The sequence below is a fragment of the Cervus elaphus genome, chromosome 19 (genome assembly GCF_910594005.1).
Source record: "Cervus elaphus chromosome 19, mCerEla1.1, whole genome shotgun sequence".
NCBI lineage: Eukaryota > Metazoa > Chordata > Mammalia > Artiodactyla > Cervidae > Cervus > Cervus elaphus.
The window spans coordinates 62,313,067-62,330,252 of record NC_057833.1 but is presented as its reverse complement, the minus strand read 5'-3'; the positions used below and the strand labels follow the sequence as shown (position 1 = coordinate 62,330,252).

General features: G+C 40.2%; 1 long non-coding RNA gene across 2 annotated transcripts; it reads right to left on the bottom strand.

Annotated features, from left to right (window-relative positions):
* Window positions 1-10,583: 10,583 nt before the first annotated feature.
* LOC122675964 lies at window positions 10,584-15,246 on the bottom strand. Of its 2 annotated transcripts, XR_006335378.1 has the most exons (4): window positions 15,121-15,246; window positions 14,231-14,233; window positions 14,004-14,079; window positions 10,584-10,820 (listed from the first exon to the last, which is right to left on the bottom strand). It is a non-coding gene; the product is annotated as an uncharacterized LOC122675964 (long non-coding RNA). The 2 variants fall into 2 exon arrangements; XR_006335379.1 differs by lacking the exon at window positions 10,584-10,820 and adding an exon at window positions 12,942-12,992 and having other exon boundaries at window positions 14,004-14,233; window positions 15,121-15,214.
* Between the last annotated feature and the right edge of the window lie 1,940 nt (window positions 15,247-17,186).

Genomic DNA, 17,186 nt, shown 5'->3' with positions numbered 1-17,186 from the left:
AACACTTTAAAAACAGATAATCTGCAAATTCAAATTTTTTTCTCAAGCCCAACAAGATAATTGAGGTTACAAAGCAAACAAGAAACCTGAAATCTAAGGGAAAAAATGGGCTCCTGGGATAGAGGGGACACAGACAGCTGCCTACCTGGATCCCACACAACCCAAGAAAAGAATTCAAGCAAAACTTAAATTACCAAGAAACATATTCGAGCTCACAGGATATTATAGGGCCTTTGGGAGGAACAGATGCAGTAGTTGGACCATCTATTTGAAGTCTCTGATCAGTAGATCTCCTGAGAGTCAGGAGATTGGGGGCAAGAAGAGAACCCTGGGAAACCCCTCCCTGGGCGGGTGCAGGTCTGGAAAAGGGGTACGTCAGTCATCATGAGAAAACCAGAAAGTCCTGCCCGATGCTTCGCCCCCATCTCCCACCCTGAACAAAAACTTCCAGCCCCTGGGAGACGGGCATCAAATTCTGTCGCCCTTAGACCACGGGTGAGAACTCACTGCCCCCAGAGCAATAGGACAATAACCTTACGATGGAGGAAAGGCAAGGAGACATGCTGAGCTCAGACTGTTAGAGATTCTTGACCACTAGGAGAGAGACAGGGTCATGGAGGAGACCTTGTCCCTGATGCCCAGAATCTTGGCATCTGCCTAAGACTTAGATCAAACGCAGTAACACAGGACACACACACCCTGCCCAGCACAGTCAAACCAGCAAAAGCTGAGTGGTCAGTAAGAGTGCTCTAATTCTGGGAGTGAGGCAAGAACACGGAGAGAGACTCTCTCTGATTCAAAGAGAGGACCTGAAGCCAAAGGTAAAGAGGACAGAGAAAACCTCCTTAATACACCAGCTCTCAGCTGAGCCACGAGGTAGAGCTAAAAGCATCTGAAGGAATTCAGAGACAAAACCGAAATCGAGATCAAAACCTCCGTACCAAAACCCAGTCAAAACACAAGGCACGCCTATTTCCATCCATAATACTATTTGTGTCATCTCTAGTATTCTATACAATATGTCAACTTTTAGTCAAAAATTATGCGCCAAAGAAGCCACAGAGAAAACTTTGTTTAAATACACACACACACACACACACACACACACAGGAGAAGACTCCCCTGGTGGCACAGTGGATAAGAATCCACCTGCCCGTGCAGAGGACACAGATTCCATATCTAGTCTGGGAAGATTCCACATACCTGACTTCCTCCACCACTTTGGGGATCCCAGAGCTTTTTATATCAAGGTAGGTAAAATGGACAGGGAGCAGGAAAAGAAGAAAAAAGTCTTCTAAAACCCCTCCTCTAAGACCAAAGTTTGCTCCCTGGATCCTGATGGAAAGTAAAGGTAAAGGTATAGAAGTTGGCAAAATTTGGATAAAAGCACATAAAATAGGCATACATAAATGGGCTTCAAATACGATGGCTACAGCTCTTGTTAAATTATATTGTGGGATAGACAAGGCATGTAAATTGCCAACTGGAGAAGGAAATGGCAAGCCATTCCCATAACCTTGCCTGGAAAATCCCATGGACAGGGGAACCCCGTGGGCTACAGTTCATGGGGTCACAAGAGTCAGACATGACTGAGGGACCAAACCTACCTACCTAACCTAAAGAAATAATAACTGAACGTACTAACCAATAGAGTTATCTGATTTATAAAAAATAATTAAAAACTGGGAACTAAAGTGGAAGGACTAAGAAAAATAGAGTAGTGATACTGCTTTGGTTTAATTTGTAAACTCAGAATGATCTTCGTTGAATGCCTTATACAAACCTTTGAAGACATAATGAATTAAACTCTAACATTATAGAACGTGAGTGAGTGAGTGAAGTTGCTCAGTCTGACTCTGCAACTCCTCCATCCATGGGATTTTCCAGGCAAGAGTACTGGAGTGGGTTGCCATTTCCTTCTCCAAAGGATCTTCCTGACCCAGGGGTCGAACCCCGGTCTCCTGCACTGTAGGCAGACACTTTACCATCTGAGCCACCAGGGAAGCCCCGTTATAAAACATAGGACTTTGTAAAATAAATTTCAATTTAATTAAAAATCTTGTCACTGGCTTTAATATCTTTAGGTGACAAAACTGTTCTTTGGAAAACTAAAAACAACTATCTTTGTCTTGCAAATGTCTAAAACCCAGAAATATAAACACAGGCCACAAAGACCTGAATTAGATCAAGAAGGCAAGACTTCAAAAGAAAGGGAATAAAAGTGGCAGTTTTAAATCCAAACCGCTGAAAATGCTCCCTCAGCCAAACCTAAAAGATAGTAAGCCTTAAACATCTAAGCAAGCAACCGTAGTGTATTCCAATTGATTGTAGTCAGTTTATACTGTAACACCTGATTCTCAGCTAAGCTTTTAGGTAAAGCCACGAGATCTCTAGTTTGCCTGTTTATGTCTGTGTACACATTATACATGAGCTATCTCTACTTCTAAAAAGTACTGGTCAATTTCAGCTTCTTCAGCATCAGTGTTTGGGGCATAGACTTGCATCATTGTGATGTTGAATGGTTTGTGTTGGAAACGAACTGAGATCATTCTCGTTCATTTTTGAGATGGCACCCAAGCACTGCATTTAGGACCCTTTCGTTGACTATAAGGGCTACTCCATTTCTTCTAAGAGATTCTTGCCCACAGTAGTAGATATAATGCTCATCTGAATTAAATTTGCCCATTCCAATCCATTTTAGTTCACTGATTCCTAAGATGTAGACGTTCACTCTTGCCATCTCCTGTTTGACCACATCCAATTTGCCTTGATTCATGGACCTAACATTCCAGGCTCCTATGCAATATTGTTCTTACAGCATCGGACTTTACTCTCCCCACCAGTCACATCCACACTGAGCGTCCTTTCTGCTTAGGCCTGGCAGCTTCATTCTTTCTGGAGCTGTTAGTAATTGCCTTCCGCTCTTCCCCAGTAGCACAGTGGATTCCTTCCACCCTCGGGGCGGCGTCTTCCGGTGTCATGTCTTTTTGCTTTTTAATACTGTTCATGGAGTTTTTGTGTTCTCACGCCAAGAACACTGGAGTGGTTTGCCATTCCCTCCTCCAGTGGACCACGTTCTGTCAAAACTCTTCACTGTGACCTGTCCACCTTGGCCACAGCGTGGCTCATAGCTTCATTGACTTATGCAAACCCCATCACCACGACAAGGTATTGGCAATATTAAAGAAAGTGTTTGGTATCACCTGAGATGTCCTTTATTAAAAAAAAATAAGTTTTAAAAAATTATCACTGGTGTTTATGGTCACTGATCTATAAAATGCTAATGTAAAGACATTTCAGATTGCATGCTTTTGGCTTTTCTAAGAGTCATGGTCTTCAGAGTTGTGGATTCTTATTTCAAACAGGAAGTTAAACATTGGGAATAATACAGCAACATTCCAATGTACAATAAGAAATAAAATGTATATCTTCAGTAAAGAAAATATAAAAAATGTAATTACTTTTTATTTTAAAAAAAAAAGAAAGAATGAGCTGGTTGATTTTATTTGGTTGAGAACTGAGAGACACGGTAGATAGAGGAAGTAATTAGAGATTGTGGAAAGAAACCCTGAGGAAAAAGTTTTATGCATAGCCAGGATTAACTCAATTTAGATTAAAGTTAACTAAATAGAGTTTGTTAAAAGAGCTAGTGCAGGACTGGAATTTGATTGATCTCTGTTAGCAGTGCTCCTTTTGATAACAGATTTTCTGAGGTTCTGTGCCCTTAAAAGATCTATATTTTTTTTTAACGGTTTTTGTGACTTTGGTTAAATGAATAGGTATTGTTTCAGTGACTTATGATCCTATTGTGTTTTAAAGCCGTTCTGATATTTCTAACAAACTTTCCAAATATAAAAATCAAACTAAAGTTCTTTTTGCCTCCAGCTGACACTGGGATGGATGCTTCAAAGAAACATCTCTGAGACAGCTCAGAGAGAAAAGGTAAACTAAGTTTACTTGGTATTTTCAATTCCAAGAACATTGTCAAGTGATTGAAGGTGAACTTTAGGTTGTAATATATGAAAAAAATTTATATGAAATCCCTGACATCTGATATGTCCTGATATAATGTTGCCAGTCACAACTCTAGTGATTATACCAAAATGTTATATATCACAGAAATATCCAAGTTTCCTACTTGAATTGTACTCAAATCTTTAACCACGATATTTTGCGTTTTGTCCTCTATAGACTCTCATAATTTTACATTTCTCTAACAACATGAAGATTTTCAAGAAGACTCATTGAAAAGAACTTTTAAACAAATGTGTTTCTGATAGCCTTCATACCACTGAATTGGGCAACAAATTATAAACTCTAAAGGAAACCTGATTACTTCATGCAGATCAACAGGAATCCATTACATGGCACTGAATGAACTGATCAATATGATTTATAACTTTGATTTTAGAAAGCGTACTAACTTGAATCTGCTTTCCAGTAAACCTGTTTCTCTTATGCTGTGACCACAGCAAGTTGGTAAAGTATGTGTTTGTAAACAAAGGTATAACATTTCTCTGTTTCTCTCTGCCTGATCCTGCCAAGATTTGCCTTCTCCAGCTGGCTCGCCTATGGACCTGACAGTTATTGCAACTGGATTACAACTAATTATACTAAAAATTTCTTTAATTTGCTCTTTGCTCCCAAACTGTTATGTCTCTGTCTCTCTGCTTCACTATGACTTTATAGATGTTACTAGCTACATTACTTATATCAATTTTATAAGGTCGTTGTCTGTGACAGTGTGTAAGCAGACCTCCAAATGTAATGGTGACCAGGTGACTTGAAAAAGTTGATCAAAAAAATAGTTTTGAATGCCATCAATAATTATAATAGTGTAATTCTAGGTATGGGAAGAAGCAATAAGGGAAATATCTCCTGGATCCTAATAGGTTAGAAGATAAAAGATACAGAGAATCTATACTTATGTATCAATGGATCTAATTTGAAAATTAACAACTGGAGTGACATATCAGTGAGAACTTCTGCCTGATCTGGGATGATCCTCCCAGCACCATGGGGCAAGAAAAATGGTAATGAAATGTCTCCCAAATATGGTCAAATTTCTTACATGGGGAGGGACTGTGAAATGAAATGTCTCCTTTCATATCAATAAACAAAAATGTAACAGCCATCAGAAAATTTCAGCCTCCAAATGTTAATTTCTGAGCCTAGGGGGCCCCCAATAGGGAGAGCAATACCTTGCATCTTCCTGGGCATAGAAGAGCACTGAATTCCTTACCGTGATATGTCTATAATGTTCAAACCGGCTGCCTCTCTGCTACAAACTTCTTATAACCTGACTCCCTCCCCCACCTCCTCGGAGCAGTTCCTCAGAGCTACCTGAGATGCTGCATCCCACATCTGAAGTCCTAAAAATCCCCACCAAATAAAACCACTCTCTACTGTTAAGTTGTGACTATTTTTTTTAGTCAACAGTTACAGCGATTTTGCAAGACTGTCGTTTTTCATGACATTAAACATATACCCACTCTCCATGACCCAACAATTCCTAGGAATATACCCAAGAGAAATGAGTGCAAATATCTTTACAAAAGACTTTTATGAGAATGTATCTTACAGAGATGGTAATAATAGCCCAAGGCAGAGAACAACCCAAATGTTCATCAAGAGTAGAATGGGTCAATAACTCATGAAAGTCATGCAATGCAGTGACAATGCAGCAAGACACGAAATCAGTGAAATGTGGCTACAGGCAACCACTGGAGTCTCACAATTAAAATTTTAGTGAAAGAAATCACACAGGAAAGAACACCTATGACATGATTCCATGTATATATAAGTAAAAGTTCAACATCCAGCAAAATTAATTCCTGGTGGTAAATTCCAGGTAGAGGTAAGCTTTGTGGATGAGGGTAGGCTGAGGACTAGGAGGAGGCTTGGGGGCTGCTGATAAGGAAACCAAGCAGAACGCTGCTGGGTTTCTGGGCACGGAAGCCTTTCAAACAGCTGCTGATCAGAGCATGGGGTGATGCAGAGACAAGTGAGGAGCCGCTAAGAAACAACAGTGCAGCCTCGGGGCAGAGTGCTGGTTCCTCCTCAGGGGAGATACTTAACAGTACCTTTGAGCTCTTCTGCAGAACCAGAAACCCCAACAACAGAAGTTGTTAGCTACTTGATGAGTCGTTCTTAATCCCAGAGAAGATCACAGTTTGATAGCCTTGAGAACCAGAGATGCTCCTCAGGAGACCAGCCAAACTAAAGGTGGGCAGGCCCTGCACACACCCTGATCCTTAGCAGCAAGCCCATCTTTGAACTCTTGCTGTGAGACTTCTCCCCAAATCCTCCTGGGTGGGACACACAGTTTTGAGAGGCACAAGTCCACTGTGTCCCCCTTTGCCTGGTAAAGCAGTAACGCTGCTCTGTTTTCAGTTCCGTTCAGTTCAGTCGCTCAGTTGTGTCCAACTCTTTGCAACCCCATGGACTGCAGCACGCCAGGCCTCCCTGTCCATCATCTATTCCCAGAGTTTACTCAAACTCATGTCCATTGAGTCAGTGATGCCATCTAACCATCTCACCCTCTGTCATCCCCTTCTCCTCCTGCCTTCAATTTTTCCCAGCATCAGGGTCTTTTGCAATGAGTCAGTTCTTCACATCAAGTGGCCAAAGTATTGCAGTTTCAGCTTCAGCATCAGTCCTTCCAATGAACATTCAGGACTGATTTCCTTTTAGGATGGACTGGTTGGATCTCCTTGCAGTCCAAGAGACTCTCAAGAGTCTTCTCCAACACCGCAGTTCAAAAGTTAGTTGGTTCTATTTTACTTTACTGAAACTCCTGTCTCTGAGATCTGATTCTGCAGAGAGGCTAGTTTCTGGCATCAATAATTTCTTGATCTGTGTAATAATTACCACATCGTGACAACTCCTTACACTGTACACTTAAGATCTGTGTACTTCCCTGAATGTATGATAGAATTCAAAGCATGTATATATTTAAAATAATAAAAATTAAATAGAGCAAAGTAAAGCATATTGAATTCCAAACTTGGGTAAAATTAATGACTGTAAGATTGGCAATTCTGTTGTCAGTACAATCCGACTTTTTCCTGGAAACAGCACTCCGCACTGGGTACATGAGTGTGGCGGGGGCTCCATCAGCAGCCCTGTGGAGCTTCAAGTTCAGCTCAGGTGACAGGAGCCTCTGAGTGAGTGGTGCCCAGCAGGAGGCTTCCCTTCGCCCTTTTCTAGCGTTCCCTCCCTGTTAATTTTGTGCTCCCTTCCTGCTGAGAGGTCTCTGGTATTAACAACAAATAAACGGGCAGCTGTAGGCGACACAAACGGATGACTTAGGTAATCCCTTTGTGGCAAGCCATCTAATTTCTTATTCATTCTTGTCCTTTTTATTTCAGGAGAAGGCAGAGGGCACTGCCCAGAATCCCACCACTAATGAATACTGTTTGCTGTTTATCTGCCAATAATGGAGGAGATTAGTTTTCCTAGCGTGTATGGTGATTATAACTACACCTATGCTCCTTTGCACACATTTCTATGTGCATTATTTCACTTAAATCTTCACAATAATTATGACAAAGAGGGGGAAACATTATTATCTCCCTTTTAACCAAGAGGAAACCAAAGTTCAGATAAATTTTGCAAAATTAACACTTTATTTGAATTAAGGAAAGGTGAAGCTTTCTTTTTAAAAACAATGTGTATTATGGTAAAAGTCACATGATATAAAACATACTATTTTAACCATATTTGACTGTACAGTTTGGGGGCACTAAGGACATTCACATTTTTGTGCAATTCTCACCATCATCCATCTCCTGAATTTTTCACTTTGCTAAACTGAAACTCTGTCCCCATTAAACACTAACTCCCCAGCCTCCCAAACCAACATCCACCTTGGCCCTGGTGTCTACAGATATATTTTCTGACACTATGAATTTGACTATTCTAGGTATCTCATGTAAATCAAATCGAACAGTATTTGTCTGCACCTAATATATATTGGCATGTATCTTTAAGGTTAACTTAATGCATGTCCTACAAACAGATGGTATGATTTCCTAAGTCAGAAAAAGAAAACAAATATTGTATATCGAGAATATATGAGAAAATATCGAGAAAAATACTACAGATGAACCTGTTTGCAGGGAAGCAGAGACAGACATAGAGAACCGATGTGTGGACACCAAGGAGGTAAGGGTTGTGGGTGGGGTGGATCGATAGATTGGGTCTGACATATGCACATACCGTGTACGGGATAGATAGCTTGTGAGAACCGATTGTATGGCGCGGCGGGAAAGTGCAGCTTTAATATCAAGTTTGGGGACATTCATTAGAAAGGGCATACAAATGAAATAGAGTGATTAAGATAATCCTAAAATGCGTTCCCATCTAGAGCCCAACTCTTCTCAAATCATCATCATAATCCATGTGTTCCTACCAGATATTTTCCTTGGGAACACAGATTTTCTTGTATGCCCAGAAGTTGTCTTTCTAACTTCCTCTATGCCCTACACATCTATTCTGCAAGTTTTAATGTTTACTCTTTCTTGTGTATGATAGGCAATACTATTAATAAAAAAAGTCACACATCATCAACCATGGATTTCTTCAAGAATCTCATAAAGCATTTGGTTGCAGCTTTGCAAGAAAATGTAGAATGGGTTTACCCTTCCAATGGAAATATTTGCTTTGCAAGTAGCAAATTTATGCTCCACGGCTTTCTTCTGTTCCTTTTTTAGGTAGATGAGAACTTTTCACCTTTAAATCATAGTGAAAATTTAAAGAGACAGCAACATAGGGTTTTTCAGTAATGTCCACAGCTCAGTTGATGTCATAACAAATAACCAACTGTGATCAAGTTTTGGTCATGTACACAGGCAAGGATAACTATGTCATGATTGTAGTCTGATTGACAACCATTTGAAGATGCTTTTCAGAGTGAAGGAATGAAGATTCACATCTTATAGTAGATGAAATGTGATGTCACGTATCTAGTAATGCAGAATCAACTCAGCTCTACTATTCTAGTCTCCTTTCAATACACTGTATGCCTTATTCCAGTAAGGATGTTTATCTCCTTCCATTTCATCACTATAGTTAGAATTCTTTTAAAATTCTTATTGTTTATATATTAATATTTCCTTATATTATAGATATATATATTTAACTCTTTGGACATGAGAATTTAGTGTTCCTTAAAATACATTATAAAATCTAAGAATTTGGATTATTTTAAGTCTTTGTGAAACCATGCAAGTCAGATTTGGGACTTGAACTCATGATCTCTTCACTAAGATCACACACCTGGTCTCAGGACTCAATGAGACTTCAGGACCAGGTTTTTTATGACTCATTGCAGGAAGAAATCAGTGAGAGACAAAGTGATAGTTAAGTGGATTTATTCAGAGAGATATACATTCCATAGACAGAATGTGATCCCTCTCAAAAGGTGAGAATGGCCTTGGGAGAAACACATTCCATAGAAAGGAACATGGGCCATCTCAGAAGGCAAGAGGCTCCACAATACAATATGGCCAGTTTTCTTTTCTTGTTTTAATTGGAGGATAATTGCTTTATAACATTGTATTGGTTTCTGCCATTAAAAAAAAAAACACGAATCAGTCATAATTATACATAAAACTGCTCCCTCTTGAGTCTCCCTCCCTTCTCCAAGCCCACCCTTCGAGATCATCAGTAAAGGAAAAACAAACATCTTTATGTTAACTAATAAATATGAAATCCAGAAAAGTAGTACTAATGAACCTATTTACAGGGAGGAAATGGAGATATAGATGTTGCATGGTTAGTCTTTTTCAGCTGGGTAATTTCATAGGCTAACAAGCGCTGTTTATTCCAACTATGTTGGAAAAGGGGTGAAGATTTCCAAGAATCAGGCCACTGCCCACTTTTCAGCCTTTTATGGTCAGCCTTAGAACTGTCATGGTACTGGTGGTGTGTCATTGAGCAGTTAATGTGTGCAATGAACACACAATGAAACTCAGGGTCCACTGAAAGTCAAACCCTCTGCTTTCTTGGACCTAGTTGATTCTAGCCAGTTTTTTGTCATGTCCTTGGGGTATATTATTCTTCTAAAGGTTGTGTCCTGCCCCCTTCCCTCCTGTTTCAGTTGGACATGATTATTTGGTGTTCCTTAAAATATATTCTAGCATCTAAGGATTTTAATATTTTGTGAATAAAATAAGATTTGAATAAATTGAGATGAATGTCCAATACAATAGATGCTGCACTTTCCCTCACCATAACCTGGTGTCAGCGGCTGACTCAGAGGATGGCAGACTAAGGCCTTAAAATAACCATCTTATCTGGGTCTGGATGCCAGGCTCTTTTATAGAAGAGATTGAGGGGAAGGGAGGAAACAAAGTAGAAAGGCCGTTAATCTTGGAAATATCTCCTAGAATGGCAAGTCTGGGGCAGGGGATGTGTAACTTCTTCCTTCCTGCCATCTATAGGTAGACAGGGTTCTGAACAAAGGCACTTTAACACTGAGGTAGAGGGGCAGGTTTCTCTAAGGCAAGCCATTATGCATGATTATAATAGCAAAAGCAACAGAAAGCAAGTCAAAGAAACAGTTCCGAAGAGGAGTCAGAAATGATGTTTCCCTCCAATACACAGAGGTGGAACAGGGGCAGGATAACATCAGGAAACTCTGCCATGAGGAAAGGCAAAGATGGGGGACAGAGAGCCTGCACTGGCTGATGGCAATTCTGCAATCTGGCCCCACTTACCTCTGGATGCACATTTATTGGGTCCTAACTCAACAATCAGGGAGGGAGTCCCTTGACCAGTGTTTCTCAGGGCTTTCCCGTTCAGTCTGTTTTCTGCCCCTTGAAGTTTGGGAGACTAAGGATTATTATGCTTTGAATAATCACAAATATTTTTGTATCAAACTCTTGATTTTTATAAAACTCTAAAACAGTCAACACTTTTACTCTTTGTTTGCTCACAGTCACATCATGCCATAAACCACTGCTCTCAGATTCCTTAAATTTTATTGCTTTCTTACCCCTATCTTACCTCCATAACTGCTAGCTTATGAGTAAAATGAGGGCTTCCCTAGTGGCTCAGCTGGTAAAGAATCTTCCTGCAATGCGGGAGACCTGGGTTTGATCCCTGGGTTGGGAAGATCCCCTGGAGAAGGGAACGACTACCCACTCCAGTATTCTGATGTGGACAATCCCATGGATTCAGAAGGACTGATGCTGAAGCTGAAACTCCAATACTATGGCCACCTGATGTGAAGAACTGACTCCTTGGAAAAGACCCTGATGCTGGGAAAGATTGAAGGCAGAAGGAGAAGGGGACAACAGAGGATGAGATGGTTGGATGGCATCACCAACTTGATGAACATGAGTTTGAGCAAGCTCCGGAGTAGGTGATGGACAGGGAGGCCTGGTCTGCTGCAGTCCATGGGGTCACAAAGAGTCGGACAGGACTGAGTGACTTTCACTTTCATACCTTTACCTAGCTCCTCTGGCTTGACTTAAAAGTGAGTACCTTTCTGCTCTTGTGCTGAGTTATTTTAACTGGCTGGCTGTGTTAAATTTATTGAAAACAGCCTTCTTAAATGATGTATCTTATGCACTGGTGTCTAGAATGAGTCACCATTTCAATCCTAACAAGGTCTTGAATTTCTGGACTCTATTTCTTTTCATTTCCACTTACATCCCTGCCTTTTCTATTTTAAAAGAAAACCTCAATACTTTCTTGAAATTAGTTGCCAAAGGTAATCAACACCACCACCTCTGTCACTAGGCTTTACCAAGTGTTTTGCCCTGGGGTAGCATGGACCCCCATCTTTCTAGGCTCAGTTCAGTTCAATCCAGGTGCTCAGTAGTGTCCGACTCTGCGACCCCATGAACTGCAGCACTCCAGGCCTCCCTGTCCATTACCAATGCCTGAAGTCCACCCAAACCCATGTCCATTGTGTCGGTGATGCCATCCAACCATCTCATCCTCTGTCGTCCCCTTCTCCTCCTGTCCTCAATCTTTCCCAGCATCAGGGTTTTTTCCAATGAGTCAGCTCTTTGCATCAGGGGGCCAAAATGTTGGAGTTTCAGCTTCAACATCAGTCCTTCCAATGAACACTCCTTTAGGATGGACTGGTTGGATCTCCTTGCAGTCCAAGGGACTCTCAAGAGTCTTTTCCAACACCACAGTTCAAAAGCATCCATTCTTCAGCGCTCAGCTTTCTTTACAGTCCAACTCTCACATATATACATGACCACTGGAAAAACCATAGCCTTGACTACACGGATCTTTGTTGACAAAATAATGTCTCTGCTTTTTAATATGCTGTCTAGGTTGGTCATAACGTTCCTTCCAAGGAGCAAGCATCTTTTAATTTCATGGCTGCAATCACCATCTGCAGTGATTTTGGAGCCCAAAAAAATAAAGTCTGCCACTGTTTCCACTATTTCCCCATCTATTTGCCATGAAGTGATGGGACTGGATGCCATGATCTTAGTTTTCTGAATGTTGAGCTTTAAGCCAACTTTTTCACTCTCCTCTTTCACTTTCATCAAGAGGCACTTTAGTTCTTCTTCACTTTCTGCCATAAGGGTGGTGGTGTCTGCATTTCTGAGGTTATTGATATTTCTCCCGGCAATCTTGATTCCAGCTTGTGCTTCCTCTAGTCCAGCATTTCTCATGATGTACTCTGCATAGAAGTTAAATAAGCAGGGTGACAATATACAGCCTTGATGTACTCCTTTTCCTATTTGGAACCAGTCTGTTGTTCCATGTCCAGTTCTAACTGTTGCTTCCTGACCTGCATACAGGTTTCTCAAGAGGCAGGTCAGGTGGTCTGGTATTCCCATCTCTTTCAGAATTTTCCACAGTTTATTGTGATCCACACAGTCAAAGGCTTTGGCATAGTTAATAAAGCAGAAATAGATGTTTTTCTGGAAGTCTCTTGCTTTTTCGATGATCCAGTGGATGTTGGCAATTTGATCTCTGGTTCCTCTGCCTTTTCTAAAACCAGCTTGAACATCTGGAAGCTAAAGTTTCATGTATTGCTGAAGCCTGGCTTGGAGAATTTTGAGCATTACTTTACTAGCATCAACTACACCGCTGTGTTAAAAGTACCTTTTTCCCTTTGTTTACTTATTGAAACATGTATTCAAATTGTTATTACCACAGTTTTTATGAGAGTGGAACCATTATCCACATTAATATAATTATGCAGAAAGAGGCCAATTAATACATAAAATTGTGCTTTTGAATTTTGTAAATTCATAATGCAAAAAGCCCTGAAAATTTTTCTTTGTTTAAATTATGTCTCAGGAAGCAATCAAATAAAGTTGAAATTTTGTAAATTTCATTTTCATGATTAACCTTGACTACCTAGTTTTTAATAGAATTTCTGGTTTTTCTTGAATGCAATTGATGTGATTGAATACAATTTATCCTTTGAATATAATAACGCAGTATACATTATTTTTTAAAAGACCCTAAACCTTCAGAAGGATCTAATCCTTAGGAAAAATAGGGAATACAGGTGATTTTAGCTCCTCTCCCAGATTCTTCCACATGTGCTTACATAAGCATTTGAAAGCAATTAAAGCTGTTAGATGCTCCTGTTTTGTTGCCTTTGGCAGAAAGAATGAGTAAGCTTACAAAATGCTATCTAGGGAAGTGTTTGTTGAAACTTGAACTTGATGTAAAGAAGCTGCAGCGTGGGCTTGTTGGTCGATAAAAATACTCCTCATTTCCAAAATTCAAATAAAGCTACACTTCTGGATAACACTTCAGAAATAGCACGTGGAGTGAAGCCTGGTCAGGGCGGGCTTGAGTTCATTCATTCTCTCCCTCGCTCACTCATCGTGGGGGTAACCACAGTCTCTACGTTTCCTGAATCACTTTATGAATCATTTCTAGTCTGAATCATTTCGTTCACTAAGCACAGCTGTGATATTGATACTGATGATTTTTTTCTTTTAAAATAAGTTAAAATATATTAAATTTTGCAAAGGCAGGTTTTGCTTGAATGAGGTTTCCTGGTTACATACCTGTACGTTGCTGAAGGAGAGCAGTACTCTTAAGGAACTGCTGTGTTCAGGGGCAGAGTTGAGACTGGTGTGAGTCCTGTGGGGGAAGCCAGATCTCATACAGAAGAAAATCAGCTGAAATGACGACACCGGTTCTCCATACAATTAAGAAGAGACATCCTCACAACTGTTGGAATTAAGTACTATGGTTTTTTGATACCATCGAGAAAAACACAGTTGTACCTTACCATCTGTTGAGAAAACACAAATAAATACGCTTATTGGCAAACAACTGACAGAACTCGGTAGTCACCTGAACAGTCATGCCCTGTGTAACCTGACGCACGAATTTGTTGACTCCAGCACATACATCCACTGTTAAAAAAAAAAAAAAAAGCCAAGTCTAGTGTCTGTATCAGGTGCAGGGCCTCTGAGTCCCCTGAACTTCTGTTAAGCTAACTAATACCTCCTGAGCTTTCCTGGTGGCTCAGATGGTAAAGAATCTGCCAGTAATGCAGGAGATCCAGGTTCAATTCGAGAAGGGAATGGCAACCCACTCCAGTACTCTTGCCTGGAAAATCCCATGGACGGAGGATCCTGGTAGGCTACAGTCCATGGGGTCGCAGAGTCGGACACGACTGAGCGACTTCACTTTCACTTTTCAATGCGCATTTAAAAGTTATCAAACTTTTTGTTATTAAAACTCATGTGATGTGCATTATAGATTTTACTGAACTTTCCATCTATTTTCTCTCAGATCAGCAATTTAAAATGAAATTACTCCTCAAAGTAGACTGGAATTTTTTTTTCTAATATTTGGTAGAATATAAAATATTCTCAAAGTGCTGTACCTTCTCAATTCCCATGATACCTACTATGGCATATCTGGGTCTTCATATTCCCTGAGGCAGAGTCTGTATGCACTCTGCATCTACAAACAGTCCCCATAACTATTTGTCATCCTTTACGTAATCTACATTTATTAGGCAACAGATATGCATTGTGCTCAGTACTTTGCTAACCAGTAAGGAACCCAAAGTGTAAGACTGACAGATAAAAAGTCAAGGCTGAATCACAAGTTTTACAATAATTACAGACAGTTTCATAAACTGCTATTGTGGGTGCTTTTTCAACTCACTTGTTTTGTTACAGTCTCTGCTTCAACTTTTCTTCTTCAGTTCTGCTAACTTCAAGGCAGCCTGGATGCATATTCCCAGAAGAGCCAGAAGTAGCAACCACAACTTTGAAAATTTTAAAAAATCCCTTTATTAAAAAAAAATAGTTGCACTTTAATATGAAAATAGTTTCTGAAAGATGTGCCTTGTTTATCCTATGGCTTTAGAAATAACTTTACCCCATACCATGAATCATCAGAGGCACATATACTCCAGCTTGAGAAGCTTTAAAGGTGATCTACAAAAGGAGAACTGCCATGAATATTTTATCAGAAGAGTTAGAACTCAAAAGAGAAGGAGGAAGTTAATCTTCCATAGCTACATTAGGACTGGAGCATCAAGGGTACCCCCTTAACAGTTTGGGGGCGGAGGCGGGAAATATATTGATCCAAGAAAGAGCAGAGGTACAAAGGAAAAGTCACAAGGACACTCTGCTGGGACCATTTAGATTTAAGTGTCCTCTTTTGAGTTTATATTCTGACCTTGGGAAAGTCTCAGCCTTTCTTAGTGTACTATTCTCCCTCTGCTAGAGTAATTGTACCATCTCTACCATCTTCTATAGTTTTTCCATCCTATGATTTAAAAATGCCCTGAATTCTTGTCACTTTACAGCACTCCACTTTGAATTAATGAACACAGTAGAGTGGCAAAGATCCCTAAATGCCAAGCTCGCCACCAAAAATAGCTTCAGTAATGTAATTTTAAAATGTTTCGACTGCCTGCAATTTTGAGGCTGCCACAAAAGGAAGAAACGAACCTTTATTGAGCTACTACAATGTGCCAGTCATCGCATACTCCACAATAGGAAAGAAATGGCTGAACTTTGCTCCTTACAATCTATTCAGAACCAAAGTGGAATTACAGAAGAAACATTCCAAAACTGGGTAACAGCAATGGAAAAAAACCAAATCTTGAAATTTAAAGTGATAGCAAACATGAGAAAGAATTAATGTTAGAAGTCTTTTGGAGAAGGCGAATTTTTCACCTGAATTTTGGGGAAAATGATAACTAAGTAATAAAAAGAAGGAAGGGAAAGGAGATGTTGGAAAAGTAACAAAAGTGCACTTGAATTTGCAGCATAAGAATTTTTAATTAAGTAGTAGGATGAAGAAATTGGCAACATGGAGGCCATAGTTTAGCTCCTTAAGTGAGTCCACATGGAGTAAATAACACTCTCTAGTCAGAGGACATGGAGAAGGCAATGGCACCCCACTCCAGTACTCTTGCCTGGAGAATCCCATGGATGGAGGAGCCTGGTAGGCTGCAGTCCACGGGGTCGCTAGGAGTCGGACACGACCTGAGAGACTTCACTTTCCCTTTTCACCTTCATGCATTGGAGAAGGAAATGGCAACCCACTCCAGTATTTTTGCCTGGAGAATCCCAGGGACGGGGAGCTTGGTGGGCTGCCGTCTATGGGGTTGCACAGAGTCGGACACAACTGAAGCGACTCAGCAGTCAGAGGACGTAAATCTATATTGAAAATCGACCAAAAAACCCCATAAGTTCAAGCCAAGGACCAGAAAAGCTACAAAGTACAACACCAGCTCCTAAGATCTCTCTGATTTAGCAGAAGACTCAAAGCACCCAGACCTTGAAAGCTAATAAAACTAAACTTTACAAGAAATCAAGACATCAAAAGAAGACCTGTCTTGATATTTTATGAGACATTTCCAAATGAAGACTTTGAGTAATGAGACCACAACTCAGAAAAGAGAGAGATCACTAAGCCAGCACCATGAGATTAAAAAAGAAGTGGAGAGTGTGATGTCTGACCACCAGGAGCTTATAATTTTCAAGCGTCTACTTCACCAACACTTAGAACGGCTCCGCCCCTCCCTTCCCCCTCATTACCCTTGTATTCCTATTTTCTGTTGACTGAGTGATGACAGCATTGCCATTTACATCAGCAGTGAGCACCTATTCTCATCTTCTGCTAAAACACTGGGTTTAAAAACATACAAAGGAGCAGCAGGAGACTTGAAAAAGACCAGCTTTATATATATGTATAATTTTTTTCTTTTTTTCTTC